At 34.5% G+C, this 18,970-nt stretch overlaps 1 pseudogene; it reads left to right on the top strand.

Annotated features, from left to right (window-relative positions):
• Nucleotides 1–13,105: 13,105 nt before the first annotated feature.
• LOC126029284 (uncharacterized) lies at nucleotides 13,106–13,191 on the top strand (annotated as a pseudogene).
• The last annotated feature ends 5,779 nt before the right edge of the window (nucleotides 13,192–18,970 follow it).

Raw genomic sequence — 18,970 nt, 5'->3', positions numbered from 1 at the left:
TCAGAGACAATGAGAGGAGCGCTGGAACTTCCAGCTCACTTCATGAAACTCACCACAAAGAGTGATGAGTGCAGTTATAGAAATAACTACACTAGAACTACCATAATTATGTGAATGAATGAGGGAACTGGAAAGCCTGTCTAGAGTACAGCTAGGGGTGGATTTGGATGAAGGGAGATTTGGGACATTGGTGGTAGGATTTCCTTTCAATTAAACTATTTTATTGTTATTTGAGAATGACAACATATTTTACTAATATGAATAAGAGTTGTTAATCTAATTTTAAGTACAGAACTCAAATCACCATCAATTCCCAGCATAGGTGCAAGTGGGGGAAGAATTTTATGACAGCCCACACTGAAATTTCAGAAAATGAGTTTAGAGTCTTTGAGATCAGCTCCTCATTGACTCCTTATCCAGAAGATATATTACTCAGAAACCCTCTACCACGTGGGATTCATACCTAACCCTCTCAACAAATATGAGTTTCAAAACTTTGCCTATGTGGGGAAAGTTATCAAGTGGAATTTATTTTCAGAATTTTCATTTCACTATAACCTTCCCCCAAAGACAATTTTCTCTTTTTCAGCCTATTGCTTAAGAAGCAAAGATTTATTTATTTTTTTAACCTAGAGCCAACAGAGACCCTTAAGAAATCATATTACGAAAGGTTCATTAAACACTAACAACTCTTTTTGGAGATGGCCCTAATTTTTCTGTTTAAAATGCTTATTTGAAAAGAGAGCCAAAAGAGATATTTTAGGCCCTGAAAGCAGAGAGTAATTGTTAAAGTAATTCAAATCAGGTCAGTTGCACATATTCTTGTCCAACTTTACTACATGCCAACATTGCTATGCTCTCTGGGAACAATGAAACAATAATGATCCATGTGCCCCCAAATAACTAATCCACCCTCAACTGCATTACACTTTTCTAAGACTATGGGAACATCATCAGCAAGATTTTATGATCAGTAGAATGTCTGTGACATCAAGAGTAAGTGAAATCATCCCTGGGCATAATAGTAATGTCACCTAAAATGATTGTTCACATTTCTCTGTGTTAGAAGGAGAGAGAGGAATAAGATAATAACAGGTGAGTAGACACATAGCTGATATTGAAAAAGAGAAACCACTGTAAAATTAAAATTACTAAGAATAAAGGTGACAGACTACATTTTTCCCAGATCATTTCAGATCCGCAATCTGAACTTCCACTTCAACTCAATAATTTATGTCCTAACACTTTTAACCCATAGGTCTAAAAGAATTCAAACACTAATTTACAATGAATAAATTGATGTATATACTTGCAATCAGATCCCCCATACACACTCCATGATAAGAGAAAAAAGCAGGTAGCACATAAAATTGCTAAGGGGGAAAGGGTCTGAAGTACAAGGGCCTTGGATATGGCTAACCTGGCTTCTATCCTTAGCATCACTTATGGCCCCAGCATCATCAGATGTTATTCTCTGAGTGCAGAGGCAGAAGCCCTAAGTTACTGAATGTGCCTCCTCCAAGAACTACTCAAAGCAAAAATAAATAAATAAATAAATAAATAAATAAAATACAAAGGAAATGTGTAAGGAATGTATGTGAAAAATAAACTTTTAATTATAATTGTTTTTATAATTATTCTCTGAGAAACTCCATGACCCAGGCTGCAGTGGTTAGAAGACAGGTATGCAATCCAGGAATGTTCTATTGGAGATGTAGAGAAAAGCTGCCCATCATCAAAGGAAGTTGGATATCCTGTGAAGAAAGAGGTTAACTTTCTTTGTGATGGTACTATGCAGAAGACCAGATTAGCAAAGATCTCCTTTCCCACCCTGCCTCCCGAAAATGACAAAATAGCAACTATATTTACTGTGAGTTAATTTGATCACTATCCTCACTGGGTAGAGGGAGCTTTTGCATTGCTCTGCTTCTTCTAGACATTGACAAACTTAAACATCCTCATACCCTACCCCATGTGGGTCACATGACATTCAAAGGAGCCGTTGAGAAGGGGATTATGATTTTTTTTCAATTAAGCAACATAAAAAAATAAATTGGGTGAAAAAATAGAGATGTGACTAAGTTTCCCCCCCATAGGTTTGTACTGACATACTGTACAAAGAAATAGAGGCATTACATAAACAAAGATATAGTTATTAACATAGGTATTTACAGGGATGCTGTGCTATTCAGTTCACTAAGTCTGCTTATTCACAGTAGCACTGATATATGCCTAGAATTTAGATTTCACATTTTTATACTTGTTAGTTTAAAAGCATCAATGGAACAGAAAATTTTTATACCATGTGTCATTTTGTAACTTTTAAGTATAGTAAAAATTTAACTAACCAACCCTCTATTGATACATACTTTAATCAAATATTTTCAAATATCAATAATGCCATAGTGATCATCTATATAAATATATCCTTATGCATATTCTACTTCTTTATATCCTTATGCATATTCTACTTCTTTACTTTAGATAAGTACCTAGAAAAAGATCCACTACATAACAAAAAACCATTCACATTTAAAATTGGTAGCTAATGTTCGATAGCACAGGTGCATTGAACAAATAAAAAATAGGCAGTGTTTGTTTTTCTTCATTGATATTGTTATTATTTTATACGCCTAAGTCTGTTCTCTGTGAAGCATATACATAAAAAGCACACAAATAGCTGGTGCTATTTGTACACCTTTTTCAATTCTTTACCATCTGGTCATACAACTAGTCACCCCATGTCCACTCTTTCCTTACAATAGTTTTGATTATGGGACTGAATTCTGAACAGGAGGACTAGGAAGGAGTAAGCATTACTTTTAAGTTCAGACTTAGAAAAAGATCCATAGAAAACTTAAGTTCTTTTTATTTTCCCTTCTACATGCTGAGTCCGTAGGTGCATGAGACTTGGAATGATTGCGTGGAACACAGCCTCCTATCATAAACTCTTTATATCGTACAACTTGTTCAAACAGGGAAAAAACTAATTCTTATTACCTTGGATCACCGGTTTGGTAATCGATTTTTTTTTTTTTTTTGGTTTTTTGGATCACACCTGTCGGTGCTCAGGGGTTACTCCTGGCTGTCTGCTCAGAAATAGCTCCTGGCAGGCACGGGGGACCATATGGGACACTGGGATTCCAACCAACCACCTTTGGTCCTGAATCGGCTGCTTGCAAGGCAAACGCCACTGTGCTATCTCTCCGGGCCCGGTAATTGATTTTTTAAATAGCATTTAGTCTTCTGTAACTGGAGTTTTTGCTTTATTTGAGTATACAGTTTGATACCTTCTTAACTATTGCAACTAGGCACTAGCTTAAATTGTTTTTTTTTTTTTATAAAAACAAGGATCAGTCACAAAGCAAAAATTAGCCGGTGGATATATTAGTTTTCAGTGGAGTGCTAACAACAGATTCCAAACTACATAAAAATATTATTAAAAAATTAGTGTATATCTCAACCCTGGCAAAACTATTTTTTTTCATGAATATACAATGTGCTAAAACGATCTAAAGAAGCAAACGTTTTTCTTTCCCATTACCCCGAGGCTACTTTGACAAAAAGACTGATTTCATAGGAGAACCCTGAAAACAGATGAATGTTGTCTTTGAAATAGATATTTGCATACAAATCTTTTTGTAAGTTCCGTTGTCTGATATATTTTCGGTATATTTCCACCCCCTTCTTTACTTTTTCTCTTATAGCATATACCTGATGCCTGCTGAATATTTGAGCAGCCTTTGAAGGAGTCAAAAGGATACAGTATTATTTCTCTGATTCTTGATAGAGGCATCTTGCATGGGGGTTTTCATACTGCACAACTGACCACAGAAGCATAGACTTCCTAAAAGACCCTGAGAAAACAATAGATCAGCATAAGCAGTGAAGATTTATGGAAAGAGATGGAAGTCTATAATCCAGCAGTTCCTCAGTGGTGTACTATGTTCTTGGGAAAGTAACCTTTCTTCACAAGATATGAATGTCCTCCAGTATAAAGATCAAATCAGATACTGCAAAAAATAAATGCACCCTGTTTATTTGAAACATGATCAATCACAGTTTCATTCCCCTCTGTTTAAAAGAATTTTTAAGGCTATATTCAGATGCAGTAGAAGGTTTTTAAATCCTATGTTTTCATTCCATTCCCAAATAAAGTCTAACAAAAGACACCTACTAGTGTTTGGGAACTGTGAGGGAAAACACATACAGAACAGAACAAACAGCAACATAAAAATAAAAATATACCTTAAGCTACAGTTTAAAAATAAATATTCTAGCAGCCCTGGGGGTGAGGGAAGAGGATACGGGAGATAGAACAAAAACGAAGGTGTAGGGAGGACAATTTGGTGATGGGAATCCCCCCTGATGTTATGTAAATATTTAACTAAAATATTATTGTCAACAACATGTAAACCACTATGATCAAAATAAAAATTATATTTAAAAAAATAAGTATCTCTGTCAGCAAAGTTGTTTCACTTATTAAAATAACTGATTAGCTCCATTTTTTATTGATGATATCATCTCTTTTTTGGTCTGTCTTTTACCCTTTTTTCACATTTCCCTATGTAAATATCTTTCAATAAAATTATTTTACTTCCCTAAAGAAAAATCTATATTAATATTATATTATATCTATATTAATAACCTAATGAATAATGTATATCATAGCATAATATAATTTGTCCAATACTATACAGCTGAAATATAAATAGAGCCAGGATTTGTACTAAGTCACTTTAGCAGCAAAAATTACTCATATAAACCATGTGGGGTGAATATATATACCTTTGCTTCTCTCCTATGCAACATAGTCTTGGATTTTTCCATTTCCAAATAACATATAATAGAAAGCAAATTAGTCATTTAAGTATTACTGAAAAATATGATATGCTCAAATACGTGTATATGCATACAATGCTTATGTTACTATGACTTTATTGCACATAATCCATATTCCACACAAGAGGAAAAAGCATTTGTTTCAAAAGAATTCAGGACAACTCTGGCCTAGCTATATAATCAATATTACTGAAGTATAATTGTTTTAGATTTTTAAAAAATATTCCCCATTTCTAAAAGTTTCTTTTGTTCATTCTTAGTTGTTCTTGCACTGAGCATCAGTAAGTTGTATGATTTATACAGACTACTACTTCATTGCAATGCATACTTGCATTTCCTCTTGTTTTATTCAGAACAAATATTCAAGGTCCAATTTTTTCTTACCTATTTTCCCTTTTCATTTTCACATCATCTACTGGTTTACTAGCTCTATAATATGCACCTAATTAGATAGGATACATTTGAAAGTGACTGAGAAAATGAATAAGAGCTCATGCAGCAAGCCTGGCATTCAGTCTTCCCTGGAGATTTCTCTGAGATTTATGCCCTTAACATCTCACTGCCCTACATTTCCTATCATCTGAATTGAAGTTTTTGAGTAAGAGTCAAATAACTTTCCTTTTTCATATTATCATGAAAGTTAAAAGGAAAAAGGAAAATAAAAAAGCAAATTTTGCTCAGATAAATAGTTTAAGAATTGTATTGGGGGGAGCTAGTGTTAACAGGGTTTTAAGATTCATTCACAGTAATGATAAATATGAAAACAAAACTTCTCAATTTTAGTGTGACTATCTAGTCACTATATTCGACTTTTTTCCATAAAACTGGGGAGAAAAATACCAGCTAAATGTAATCCTCGGGTTGTTAGACAATCACCTTCAGTTATATGTGAGTGAGAAAGAATTTGTGTAAGGGATTGCATGAATGGCACATCTATGGCCAAGTTTCATATTGGCCAAGAGCACAAGGAAGGATGATAGATAAAACCCAGAGTCAGTATGTCACAACTTTTGACAACACATGCCAGATCATGGGAGAGTAAACAGCATTCCCTGAGCATGTTTCATAGCAGTCTTTCTGCAGGCACAAAATGAGCCAAGGAGAATAAGATTTAGAAAATCAGTCAAAGTACACTTATCCCAAAATGTTATTATAGCTACCATAATAATTTAGGGTTAACTATAAAAAGCTATGTAATACAGTTGCCTAGAAGTGCAAGTATAATGAAGTCTATTGTATAGAGGAATCTATAGTAATACATAAAAAAGGATATTTTTCTGTGAAATAAAAAGAAGATTCAGGTGCATTGGTAATGTTATGAAAACATAGAACTAAATCTCCAAGCCACAGAGCCAACAACAATAAAATAATCAGACCCCAAACTTGAACAATCAATCTTAAAAATGGGCCTGTTATGATGATCAACTAAATATAAGGTAAGTTTTTCATATGAGAATTCAAGATCAATGCTATAAAAAAAAAAAGCAGCATTTCACGGAACTCAAAGAATGAAAGGTATTTTGATAGTTCCAAGATTGTCCCAAGATAGGAGTACAATGGGGATGGGAAAAAAGTGAAATTGCTGAAATAGTAGAAGAAAATTACAGGAAACTTGCATGTCCCATAGGAAAGAAATTTGGTAGGAAATTATTAGGGATTTTCGAATACATATTAAAGGATGTTGCCTATTTTTCATAAGTATTCTGTAGCTATTGCAGTTTGGAAGTAAGAATTCAATAATGTGTATTTCAATAATAACTTGAAAGGTAACTAGTAGTCTTGAATGTTCTTGTCCTCATTGTTAATGAGATTCTTTTTTTTTTTAAACCAGGGGAGAGCGCGGACGAGATTCTTATGACATTGTGTCCCACTTAAGCTTCTCTAAATATTAAACATTTAAAAACATGTTAAAACTATATGTCTCTAGAGTATCTAGATTTTCATGAGCTGACAATTTTATAAATAAAAAGAATGTTTTTAGAACTGTCACTATTCTGTAGCAGGAACTAAGCCCTGTAATCACATGACCTACTTTTGCTTCAATTGATTCCAGACTTTAAGTTGCAGCAAGGTCAATAAACAGAGCCATAAATGCCTTCATGTTATACCTAATGCTACTGGGGGAATCTCCAGAACCTTTTAGCACTCTCGGAGCTTCTTTTGCCTTTTAAATACAACTGCACTGTACCTACCAGATCAAGAATATGTTGGTTTCATTTTCACCTCCATAACAAAGACCCTCTTTTCTATATCAAGAGAAAAGAAAATTTCCAAGACAGTTTTGGGTTCTTTTTTTGGGGGGAGGATGAAGAGGAGGCATCTTGAATAAAAATATATGCCTTGACAGAAAGTAGGAAAATGTTTTTTAGTTTTTATTTTTTTCTCTTTGAATTGAGTTCAAACACATTTGCAAACAGTTATGAGTTGGCAGGTAAGTAAAAAGTTGAAAGATCTGTAAATTCAGAGAGTGGTATTTCTTCATCTGCACTGGTGATAAACATGATTCAGTGGTATGGTATACCACTTCCCCCCAAAGGCCAGATCAGCCTCCATATGAGATATGGTCCTCTTTCTGGCATGTGGGATGTGAATGATATGGCCTTTGAATGTAAGGCATGAATTCTCAGTTTAGAATGTCTTATCCACACAGCCACCCCAGTCAACCCACACTTTATCACAACAGTCAGAAAGAAAAATGCTCCCAGGGTTGGCTGAATTCAAAAGGAACTTTGTAAACCACCACATTCTTTTTCATTACAAAAATAAAGTCATTCATTATGTTACTGAACCCTTATAATCTATAGAGCCTCTTCATGCTCCTCTCATGGTGTCAATTTTTAACCTAACTCTTAAGGTGGAATTTATGAACTTCATTTTATAAATGAGAAAACTAAAGCTTTCAAGAGTAAAAATAATGCATCCAGGACCAAAGAAATAGTTCATTGCTGAGACTGAACTTGTAATAGTTTGAATATTGAGTTTTTACCTTGAATACTGTGTTTTATTTACCACTGTTTTCTATTTTTCTCATAAATAATTCCTTGTTTGATATTCATTCTTATGACAAATGCCCAAGCAGTACTTCAAATGATTTTCCAAACTCGTAATTTCTAAATTCAGAAATATTGCATTGTTTCTCAGTGCAGATTTTGCATGGGAGTGCATAGATTATAGTTGTAGAGCTTGTTTTTATTATAGAAAAGTTGTAAAGGTAACAGAAGACAATCACACATTAAATAAACATGCTATTCAAAATGAGCCCAACTATGTGTTGAAGAATATGATAGAGGAAGGCTAAAGAAATCTGGAAAGACTTACAATGAAGCTTTATATAAAAATGATTTTAGCATTATCTTTAACTCCGTGTCTTTTAACTTCTCTAAACTTTCATTTATTTATCTGTAAAATAAGATAAATCCCAAATCTTAGGGTTGGGGTGAGAAACAAATAAGATAAAATATCTCAAACTTTTAGCATAGGCTTGTCATGGAAAGAATCATTTCTAGAGAACTGAGTAGAATTTATGCTTGGCTACATGCATTGGGTAATATGCCTGAACTAGTACATTACAAAATTTGTGTGGAAGTCATACCAAGAATGCGGCTGCACATCTTTGAGTAGGTCATGGTTTGGTATCTGATAGAAAGTCAGCTTGGATTGACCTTGGCAGTCTTGGAGTACATAGGCAGAAAGTGTAAAAAGCTCTACTGATCGTCATACTACAGACCTTGATATTTGTAAAAGTGCTTTTAAGCGCTAAATAAGAATGTTAACTCTGGCCTAGGTTTGGAAAGAAAATCAATGGAAAGAACTCTGAGTCCAAAGGTCAAATTTAGAGTCATTATGGCTAAATATAGGCCATTATATGGCTATTTTAAGAATGTGAAATACTTTTGATGTTTAAGATGTTAAACCTGCACTAATAGCATGATGGTAACAAAAATCACCTTTTATAAGCCCATCTATAATAACAAACATATTTTAGGGTCCTGGATGCACCAAATTTGCTGAAGATAAAATCCAGCTCATAAACAGGGTGCTAACACAAAACAAAGTATAACAACAACAACAACAACAACAACAACAACAAAACACTACAGATCCCCTGAGCAAGCCATAAAACAAAAATATGGGATTGTTATTTTAGAGAAAAAAATACAATTAGAAAAAAAAGTGAAACTTCACTGATCTGAAAATAATCTTTTTTTTTTTTTGGCTTTTCGGGCCACACCCGTTTGATGCTCAGGGGTTACTCCTGGCTAAGCGCTCAGAAATTGCCCCTGGCTTGGGGGGGACCATATGGGACACCGGGGGATAGAACCACGGTCCTTCCTTGGCTAGCGCTTGCAAGGCAGACACCGTACCTCTAGCGCCACCTTGCCGGCCCCTGAAAATAATCTTAACTTGCAGGAAGAAACTTCCTATGACAGAAGGAAGATCATCAATTCATAGATACTGAATTCTAGTTTGAGTCTCATCTCAACTGCCATATTTTTAATATAACTTTGTTTTATTTATTTTTGATTTTTGTTTGGTTTGGGGGACATACTCAGTTATAGGGGTTGCTCCCAGCTATTCACTAAAGAATTACTCCTGGCAGTCTTTGTGAGAGCATATGGAATACGTGGGTCTGACCTGGGTCTACCACATGTAAAACAAGCTCCCTACTTGATATACTATAGTATTAGCCCTGGCCTCTCAGTTTTAGATGAAGTTTTGTTTTTTGTTTGTTTTGTTTTTTATGGTTTTTGGTTCACACCGGCAGTGCTCAGGGACTACTACTGGCTCTGTGATCAGCAGGGGACCATATGGAATGCCGGGATTCGAAGAACCATTCTTCTGCATGCAAGGCAAACGCCTTACCTCCATGCTATTTCTTCGGTCCTTTTAGATGAAGTTTTATGTTAATCATAACTTTATTATAGGTTGTAGTTAACACTGTCTTGTCAATGAAGGAAGGAACTATGTCAGTGTCTTGGGATAAACAATGAAAACAACTAAGTAACAAAGAGAATTAAACATCAGAAGTGACAAGAAGAAATAGAAGTAACAACTTCAATAAAAAAAAAAAAACAGAGGTGAAGGGAAGACAATTTGGTGATGGGAATCCCCCCTGATGTTATGTAAATATTTAACTAAAATATTATTGTCAACATGTAAACCACTATGATCAAAATAAAAAATTATATATTAAAAAAATAAAGTATTTTCCAATGGGAAAAAAATAGTATGCAGACACACCCTTCTGAATACTCAGAAATATGGGAAGGAAGTTAATTTTGTTGAAGTTATGCAAGGTGATTTGACATTTATCTATTTATTTTAGTTTGGAGGTCACACAGAAATGCTCACAGATTACTTCTTATTCTGCAAATAGGAATCAATTGTGGAGGTGCTTAGGGGACCTTATTGGGTGCTGGGAATTGAATTGGAGTTAGTCATATGCAAGGCAATTGCCTTACCCGCTGTACTATTTCTCTAACCTGACTTTTTTTTTTTTTTGGTTTTTGGGCCACACCCGGTGACGCTCAGGGGTTACTCCTAGCTATAGGCTCAGAAATCTCGCTTGGCTTGGGGTGAACATTTGGGACACTGGGGGATCTAACTGTGGTCCTTCCTAGGCTAGCGTGGGCAAGGCTTACTGCTTGAACCACTGCTCTGGTCCCTCAACTGACATTTTAACATAAAGTTTGCCATCTATATAAAATATCTTCAGGATGAAACAGGATTTTTATAAAGGTAAGCAAAATAAGTAGAAATTTTCAGATATATAATTTGCTACATCTATGACATAACTTTCTGTTCTTAACTGTTACTGCTTTCAGCAACAAGATTTTGCACAATGTTTCCAGCTTCTAAAAATAATTTCTCCTGAGCCAATACTTTAAATATATATTTATTTGGAATAGCTTTGGGTATTACAAGTAAAACTCTCTTTGTAAGTAAGAATGAAGAGAAAATGTATGTGAAAAAATATTAGCAGGTGCCTGAGGAGTCCCAGAGCAGATGGACCTGCAGTGTTTAATAATAAAACGAGGGCAAAATCAAAATCTGAGGAGGAAGTTTCTTTACTAAAATCTTCAGAACTTTCCTTTTCATTAGGGAGAAATGCATCTGCAATACAGCTAAAACTCTGCTTGATCTGGTCTCCCATCTCTGAAACTTCAACATGCGTCTTCCTTCCTGCTCTTCATTCGCAACACCTACATTGGCTTCCACTGTTCCAGTCAACATAGCAAACTTGTTTCTACCTAAGGACTTTGGTCCAGTGGTTTACTCTGCCCTTCCTTCTTTACTCAGATCTTTCAGCATCTTCTTTTCATTCAAATTTTTTTCTTTTTTTAAATAATAATTACTTTTAATACAAAATTTTTCATGATTGAGTTTCAATCATACAATGTACATGACCCTTCACAGTGCACGTATCTCACCACCAATGTACCCATTTTCCTTCCCAACATCCCCACTGCCTGCCACTTGGCAGACATTTTATTTCTCTCTTTCTCTCTCTCTCTTCCTTTTATCACCCCACCTTATTTTTGATTTTGGGCCACACCCAGTGATGCTCAGGAGTTACTCCTGGCTGTGCTCACAGATATTGCATGTGACTCGGGGAACCATATGGGATCGAACCAAGGTTGTTCCTCAGTAAGCTGCATGCAAGGCAAATGCCCTACAGCTGCACTACCACTCCAGCCACACACACCCCTTATTGCCACTGTAGTTTGCACTACTGTAGCACTCATTTTTGTCCAGAGTGATTAGTTCCATTTTCATTGTCATAGTGGTCCTTCTCTAACTCTAACAGCATTGATCCACTATTTGTAGCAAGTCCTTATCATGGACAGGTACTTCTCCTGCTCATAATCTCTATTTTCTCTAGATATTACCACACTTTTATCTTTCTTATATCCTGCAAATTAGTGGCATTATTCTATGTATATCCCTCTCCCTCTGACTTATTTCACTCAGCATAATAACCTTCATACCCATCCATGTAAAATAAAATTTCATGACTTCATTTTTTCTAACTGCTGTAAGTATTTCATTGTAAAGGATGCTCCACTATACATCTATATATGTATCAATATAGCCATCAGTTTACAGATTCTAGCTATATTGAATAGTGCTGTGATAAAGTTTTTCTGCATTGTGTTTTTATATTCCTAAGGTATCTCTCTAGAAGTGGTACTGCTAAATCAGATGGAAGCTCAGTTTCTAGTTTATTGAACAATATACACAGTGTTTTCAAAAAAAAAAAAAAAAAAGGGCTGGACCAGTCTATATTACCACCAGCAGTGAATGAGGGTTTCTTTTTCTCCTCATTCACACCAGAACTGGTTGTTCTTGCACTTTGTGATGCATGCCAGTCTCTGTGGTATGAGATGGTACCTCATTATTTTTATTTGCATATCCCTGATGATTAGTGATGTGAAGTATTTTTATGTGCTTTTTGGCAATCTGTGTTTCTTTGAGGAAATGTCTGTTTATTTCTCTCCATTTTTGGACGAGGTTAGATATTATTTTCTTTTAAAGTTCTATCTGTTCTTATACATCTTAGATATTAACCCCTTATCAGAAGGTTTTGGTTGAATAGTTTTTTCCATTTCATGGCCAACCTTTGTATCCTACTCATTGTTTCCTTTGAGGTGCAGAAGCTTCTCAGCTTAATTTGTTTATTTTTGCTTCCACATGGTTGGCCAGTGGTGTTTTATCTTAGAAGATGCCTTTAGCTCCAACAATATGAAGTGTTTTTCCTAGTTTTCTTCTATATACGTTATGATTTCAGCTCTGAAATAATAATTAGACTAGTAATAGTCTAATACATTTTGATTGACCTTTGTGAATGGCATTAAAAAAGAGGTTTGCATTCACTTTATTGCAAGTAGCTAACAAGTTCCCATCACTATTTACTGAAGAACCTTTCGTTTCCCAAAAAATATAAATTGTTTTGCTCCATTAACAAAGATTAATTGATCATAAATCTGTGGATCTATCGCTGAATATTCAAGTCTATTGCATTGATATAATGGTCTGTTTTATGCAATGTCATGCTGTTTTAATGACTAATTATTTATAGTACAGTTTAAAGTTGGGAAAAGTAGTTCCTCCCTTTTTTTTGCCAAGGATTGCTTTAGTTATTCATGTACATTTATTGTTCCAAATGAATTTCAAGAGGTTTAATCCACTTTGAAAAATGTCATGGGTAATCTTATAGGGATAGCATTGAATATGTACAATGCTTTGAAAAGTACTTCCTGTGCTCATTTCAGCAACACATATACTCAAATAGCATGGCCCCTACGCAAGGATGACACGCAAATTTGTGAATCTTTCCATATTTTAAAAGAAAAGTATTTCCTTTTAAATAAAGTTAATCTTTTCAATTCATGAGCAAGGTATATGGTTCATCTTCCTAGTATCATCTTTTATTTCTTGAAACAAGGTCTTTTAGCTTAAATTTCAACTTTTTTTTATAAAACAGAAGCTTATTATAAAACTGTTCAAGAAAGATCAGGGCTACTTCAGAGTAATTAGTTCAAAGCAGATAATGACTTTTGGTAGGTTATATGCAATTATATATTCTTATCATGACATTTAAATTCTCTGGTAGCTTCTCCTTTTTCTGAGGGGATCCATTTACTATAGGTAATGTGTCAGTGTTTTATTTTATTTTATTTTGTCTCCAGAGTTCAGGATTTGCATTTTAAAGGGGTGTGTTCCTCAGACTTATGGGCTACCTCAGGGCTAAGCAATTTCTTATAATTTTTTTCCTGAAAGTTCATTCCATAAGTCTCCTATCTGTCTACATTTAACCCTAAAGATTTTACCTTCTTAAACTTTTACAGAAGGTTCATCTTCTGTAATTTCTTCATGCTGATAAAAGAATGCAAACATTCCTAACTAGAGAGTAAAATTTCATGCTAATTTAGTAACAATGGGGCACAGGCAATGGTTTATTGGGTCTCAGATTTTCAATCTGAAAAAGAAATCAGAAATATTAGGCAAACTTTTAAAAAGTAGATCCTCAAAAAAGAAAAGCTTTTCTTGACTGGAGTGAGCAGAGTGTTTAAGGAAACAAAATAATGTCCATAGCATAAGCTATTTTTTCCTTTATTTTTCATTTATGTCTCCTATGAAATATGTTAGTTTATTCTCTCATCTCTTATAGACTATAAGCTTGACTCTCTTGCCTATAACACTTCTCAGATGCAGAATAGGTTCTATGGCAAAACTTCAGTTTAGTTGCTTTGTTCTATAATATGGTAGGCCCTTTTTAAAGACACTTTTTATTGAATTCAGAGTTCAAAATTAACCAAGAATAGTATTACTTTAGGACAGTTGCAGCTGACAATTCAAAAAAAAAAAATGGGGACACTAAATAGAAAGGTAAAACAAAACAAAACAAAAAAAGGGAATTGATCAAAAGGGATTTAGTTTCCTAGATTCTAGTCAGACCAACATAAAAAAAAATAAAAAAAAAATTTTCTGATAGGTGGATTTTACATAAAACTGAAAAAAAATAAAAGATTTTCTTTGCTCAACTACTACCTAAATGAAAGGGATCTTATCAAACTATCTTAAGAACCGCCATGACTGTCATAAAACAATTGATTTTCTAGTTGGGTTCTTCTCTCTATGATAAAACATGACTCCATCTACTTCATCTGACAAACAAAATCTAATATATTGAATCAAATTTGATCTTAAAGGCCACCTTTATGGAGGGAAAGCTTCCTGGCATACTTTACTAAGAAAGTCACTGTCTCCATCATCAGAGTTCATTATTATTATAATTTCTATTGTGCTCCCAACATAGGCAACATTTCAATAAATAAATATATGAATATTTGCATCACCATTTTTAGTAAGCCAGTACTCATGAAGAACAAATTCTTCCACATAGATTGAAAAGCCAGACTTTCAAAACATTCATATTTTGCCTAATATTTATTTAATCATTTTATAGACAAATTGTGTATAATATTATTTAAATAGGTATACAGAGTTACTTTTCACTGCTTGTATATACCCATTATACTCCTCATCAAAATAGTTTGGTGGGCTAGAGAGATAGTAAAGCAGATAAAATTCTTCCCTTGCATATAATCTACCCATGTTTAATTCTCCAACCTATGTCAAGAAAGATATCCGAGTATAAAGCAAGGAGTAATCCATGAACATCACTGGGTCTGGCCTCAAAACTGAAATGAAAAAGGAAAATAATTTAAAGTCTAGTTTCTAGCGACTGTCATAAAATTGACCCATTTATCTAGTTTATTTTTCCCTCCATTCTTATAATCTAAGAGGTATTTTTTGTTTATTTTTTGGGGGGGTCACATTCTGTGATGTTCAGGAATAATTCCTGGCTGTGCTCAGGGGACTATATGAAATGATCACGATTGATTCCAGTAGTCCACAGACAAGGCAAGTACCCTATTCCTTGTATTATTACTCTGACCCTAAGAGTTTATTACTTAGTTTGTTTATTTTTTAAATTTTATTATCTACCACATGAGTAAATTTATAGCTATTAGTATTCATCATCTTATAAAACTCTTTTTGTAAGAATTGCTTTCTCTCAGCTATCACTTCAAAAAAAGCTACATCATATTAGACATAAAGTAACTAAGGGCCCTAATCCAATTTTCTCTCTTGTTGCTTCATGTTGGTGTTGTCCTGTCATTAAAAGGCTCTCTAGATGTCCCCAACCCCTACACACGGCAAAATATAGTTTATCTCCTGGTACATTTTATTGCTAGACTTGTTTCATATAAATTCCCTTTTATGCTTTCATTTGTCCCCTTACTCACACATATTTATTAAAGGAGCATTTACTGCCTGGAGGATTACTGGGTACTCTAATATAGCAGTAGGTAAAAGCAAGTTCTTTTTCCACTCAAATCTCAGAATAGACTGTGTGTACTTAATTACAAGAAAAGCACTAAAAAGATATAGATTTTCATGAAAAAGAGGAGTACTGTGAAGTTTACATAATGGGCTGAGGTTATGCAATAGCCAAAAAAGCAATTAAGTTCTTAAAGAAAGTCATGCACTTTCAATTATGAATATATGAGATATCTTGAAACATATAAGATCTGGCGATATGTATATATACCAAACTATCAAATATGCTGCTGAAATATCAGCATTAAATCTCATGGACATTAGAATGTCCCATGAAATTCTATGGACACCAGCATGAAATCCCATGAAGACTAAAAAAAAGATAGCTGCATGGCAAAAAAAAAAAAATGGGGGGGAGGGCATGGAGAAATGGCTTTAGAAAAAGAAATACAATATAATTTAGTTATGAATAACCTAGAGTTGTTGAACAGTGATAAATATGCTAGGGTCACGAATTGGAGAAAACAAAAGTGAAGAGGGGGATCTTAGTAATGAAATAAGGGATAAATATATCAGCCTAGAGTGGTAGAGAACTGAGATTAAGATAAGTGAAGTTAGAGAGAAATAAGGAGTACTCCACTCTCTCATTTATGAGCATTCTGAGCTGGATTAACAACAAAGTAGCTTCACATTTTTAGCTACTATGCTTCAGCTACTTCAGAACAGGTATTTTCATCCCTATGTCCAGTACTATATCTAGATTCACCATGAACTTTATAGAAGTCATTGTGTCATTGTCCTTTCAAATTTCAACTGTCATTCATAAACACATATCTGACATTTTCTACCATTCTGATTATTGTAATTTAGATGTTATATATATATATATATATATATGTAGAGAGAGAGAAAGAAAGATAACCAATGACTATGTAAGTTGTATTTCATCATGCTTCCAACTATACATCTCAATCTTAAAATGGTAAAAAGGGGTAGAAAAATGATGTTAAGACAGTGCTCAGTGGAGCAAGAAGTATTCTTGTTGTGGGCCCGGAGAGATAGCACAGCAGTATTTGCCTTGCAAGCAGCCTATCCAGGACCAAAGGTGGTTGGTTCGAATCCCAGTGTCCCATATGGTCCCCCGTGCCTGCCAGGAGCTATTTCTGAGCTTCTGAGCAGACAGCCAGGAGTAACCCCTGAGCACCGCCGGGTGTGGCCCAAAAACCAAAAAAAAAAAAAAAAAAAAGTATTCTTGTCTTCAAAGATGGCTGCTTCTTGTGATCACAGAAGGAAGTAATTTCTGAGAGAAGCAGCATAGCCAGGTCCATCAAAAATACAGGTCAGAAGGCCTCATTCATTCTGAATCAGGAGATTCTGTCGACATCTCTCTAGGAAAAAGTATGGGAAACTGACATTAGCTTTCTATCTAAGCTGAGACTGCAGCATGAAATCGTTTGGACACTTGAGTGCTACTTTCCTCAAATATTTTAAAATAAATTTCAAGAAACCTGACACACATATTTAAATGTATTGTGGCTGAGTGAGTCAGAGGAAACAAAATACAGAGACAAATAATGTTTTCTTTAATGATTCCCACTATCACCTTGTATACAGTTTGTGCTCTTGGAAACATTTACTGTCACCGATTTTTATTCCAACCAAAATCTTGTACATGGAAGTACAGCAGGCATAAAAAAGAACTGGCTGGCTTTTAAAAAAAATGTAATATTGTGTTTTTCTATTTTTCTTTTTTTGTTTTTTGGCTTTTTTGGGGGGGGGGTCACACCCAGCAGTGCTCAGGGGTTACTCCTGGCTCTACGCTCAGAAATCGCTCCTAGCAGGTTTGGGGGACCATATAGGATGCCGGGATTCGAACCACTGTCTTTCTGCATGAAAGGCAAACACCTTACTTCCATGCTATATCTCCGGCCCCCGCTTTCTATTTTTCTTTATTTTTTTAAATTTTTATTTTGATCATATTGGCTTACATATCTTTCACAGTAATATTTTAGGTACATATTAACATTGAATCAGGGGAATACCCATCACCAAATTTGTCCTCCCCCCATCCCTGTTCCCTTCCTGCAACCCATATCCCCCTCCACCACCCCCCGGGCTGCTAGAGTAGTTGGTCCCCTCTGTGTCTAGCTTACTATTAGTGATCATATATCTGTTTGGTCCTGGTACCCTCCCTTGTTTCCCCGTCTATTTGAGGGGTGGAGCTAGATAATTTGAGTTATGTAGTTTTGTTTAAAGGCATTTGCATCTATTTTAAATATTATTTATTTGATTAATGTTACATATTCAATATGACCTATATCTTCAAAGTTTTCATTTGTATTAATTTTTTGGGTCGGGAGTCAAATGAGAGTGCTAAGGGACCACTCTTTTAAAGGTGCTCAGAGGTGACTCCTGGTAGTACCTGAGATCTATCTGCAGTGTCAGGATTTGAATCAGGATCAGTTTCGTTTAAGGCAAATGTTTGAACCCTGTTTTATCTTACCACTTCCTTATCAGGATTTTTAAAACTTTGTTGTTAATTTTAATTTTCTCCTTGGTTTCTTTTGCACTGAGGATTAAATTTGGGTTTTTGTAACAAGTTTGATTGAAATAAATTGATACATAAAAACTGCAAATAATTATGTACATTTCAATTAATTTTGATATATAGATACTGATATTATCACCACATTCAAGGTAATAGACATAGGCACATAAACTTCACAGTTTTCTTGTGTTTCTGTTTTTGTTTATTTTGACAACATTCAATATGAGATTTGTCCCCTTAAGTTTTGAAGTCCCCTATATTACTTTGTTATCTATATACACTATATAGTAGAAATACTACATAGTATATTATATGTCTATAACTTACAGACAAATGTATATAACTTACTGATGTAGGTAATTGTAAAATATTAATTTGAATATTATTACTTCTAGGATTTTCACATATTCAATTAAATAATACAAAAATGATCAGAATATTTGCAATTATTGTGAATGATACAGATAGGTTTCAGTTTTATTTGCTTGTTTTTATCCTATATTTAAACTTATCTTATTAAGGCACAATAATTCAGAGTTATTCATGTTTGTGGGCTTCTTTATTTTATTTTTATTTTTTTTGGTTTTTGGTTTTTGGGCTACACTCACAGCTCTCAAGGATTACTCCTGGCTCTGTGCTCAGAAATCACTTCGAGAAGGTTTAGGGAACCAAACGGGACACCAGGGATTAAACCCAGGTCAACCGTGTTCAAGGCAAATTCCTTATCTA

The sequence above is a fragment of the Suncus etruscus genome, chromosome 14, assembly GCF_024139225.1.
Source record: "Suncus etruscus isolate mSunEtr1 chromosome 14, mSunEtr1.pri.cur, whole genome shotgun sequence".
NCBI lineage: Eukaryota > Metazoa > Chordata > Mammalia > Eulipotyphla > Soricidae > Suncus > Suncus etruscus.
The sequence above is the reverse complement of the archived record's forward strand: the minus strand, read 5'-3'. Positions and strand labels throughout refer to the sequence as shown.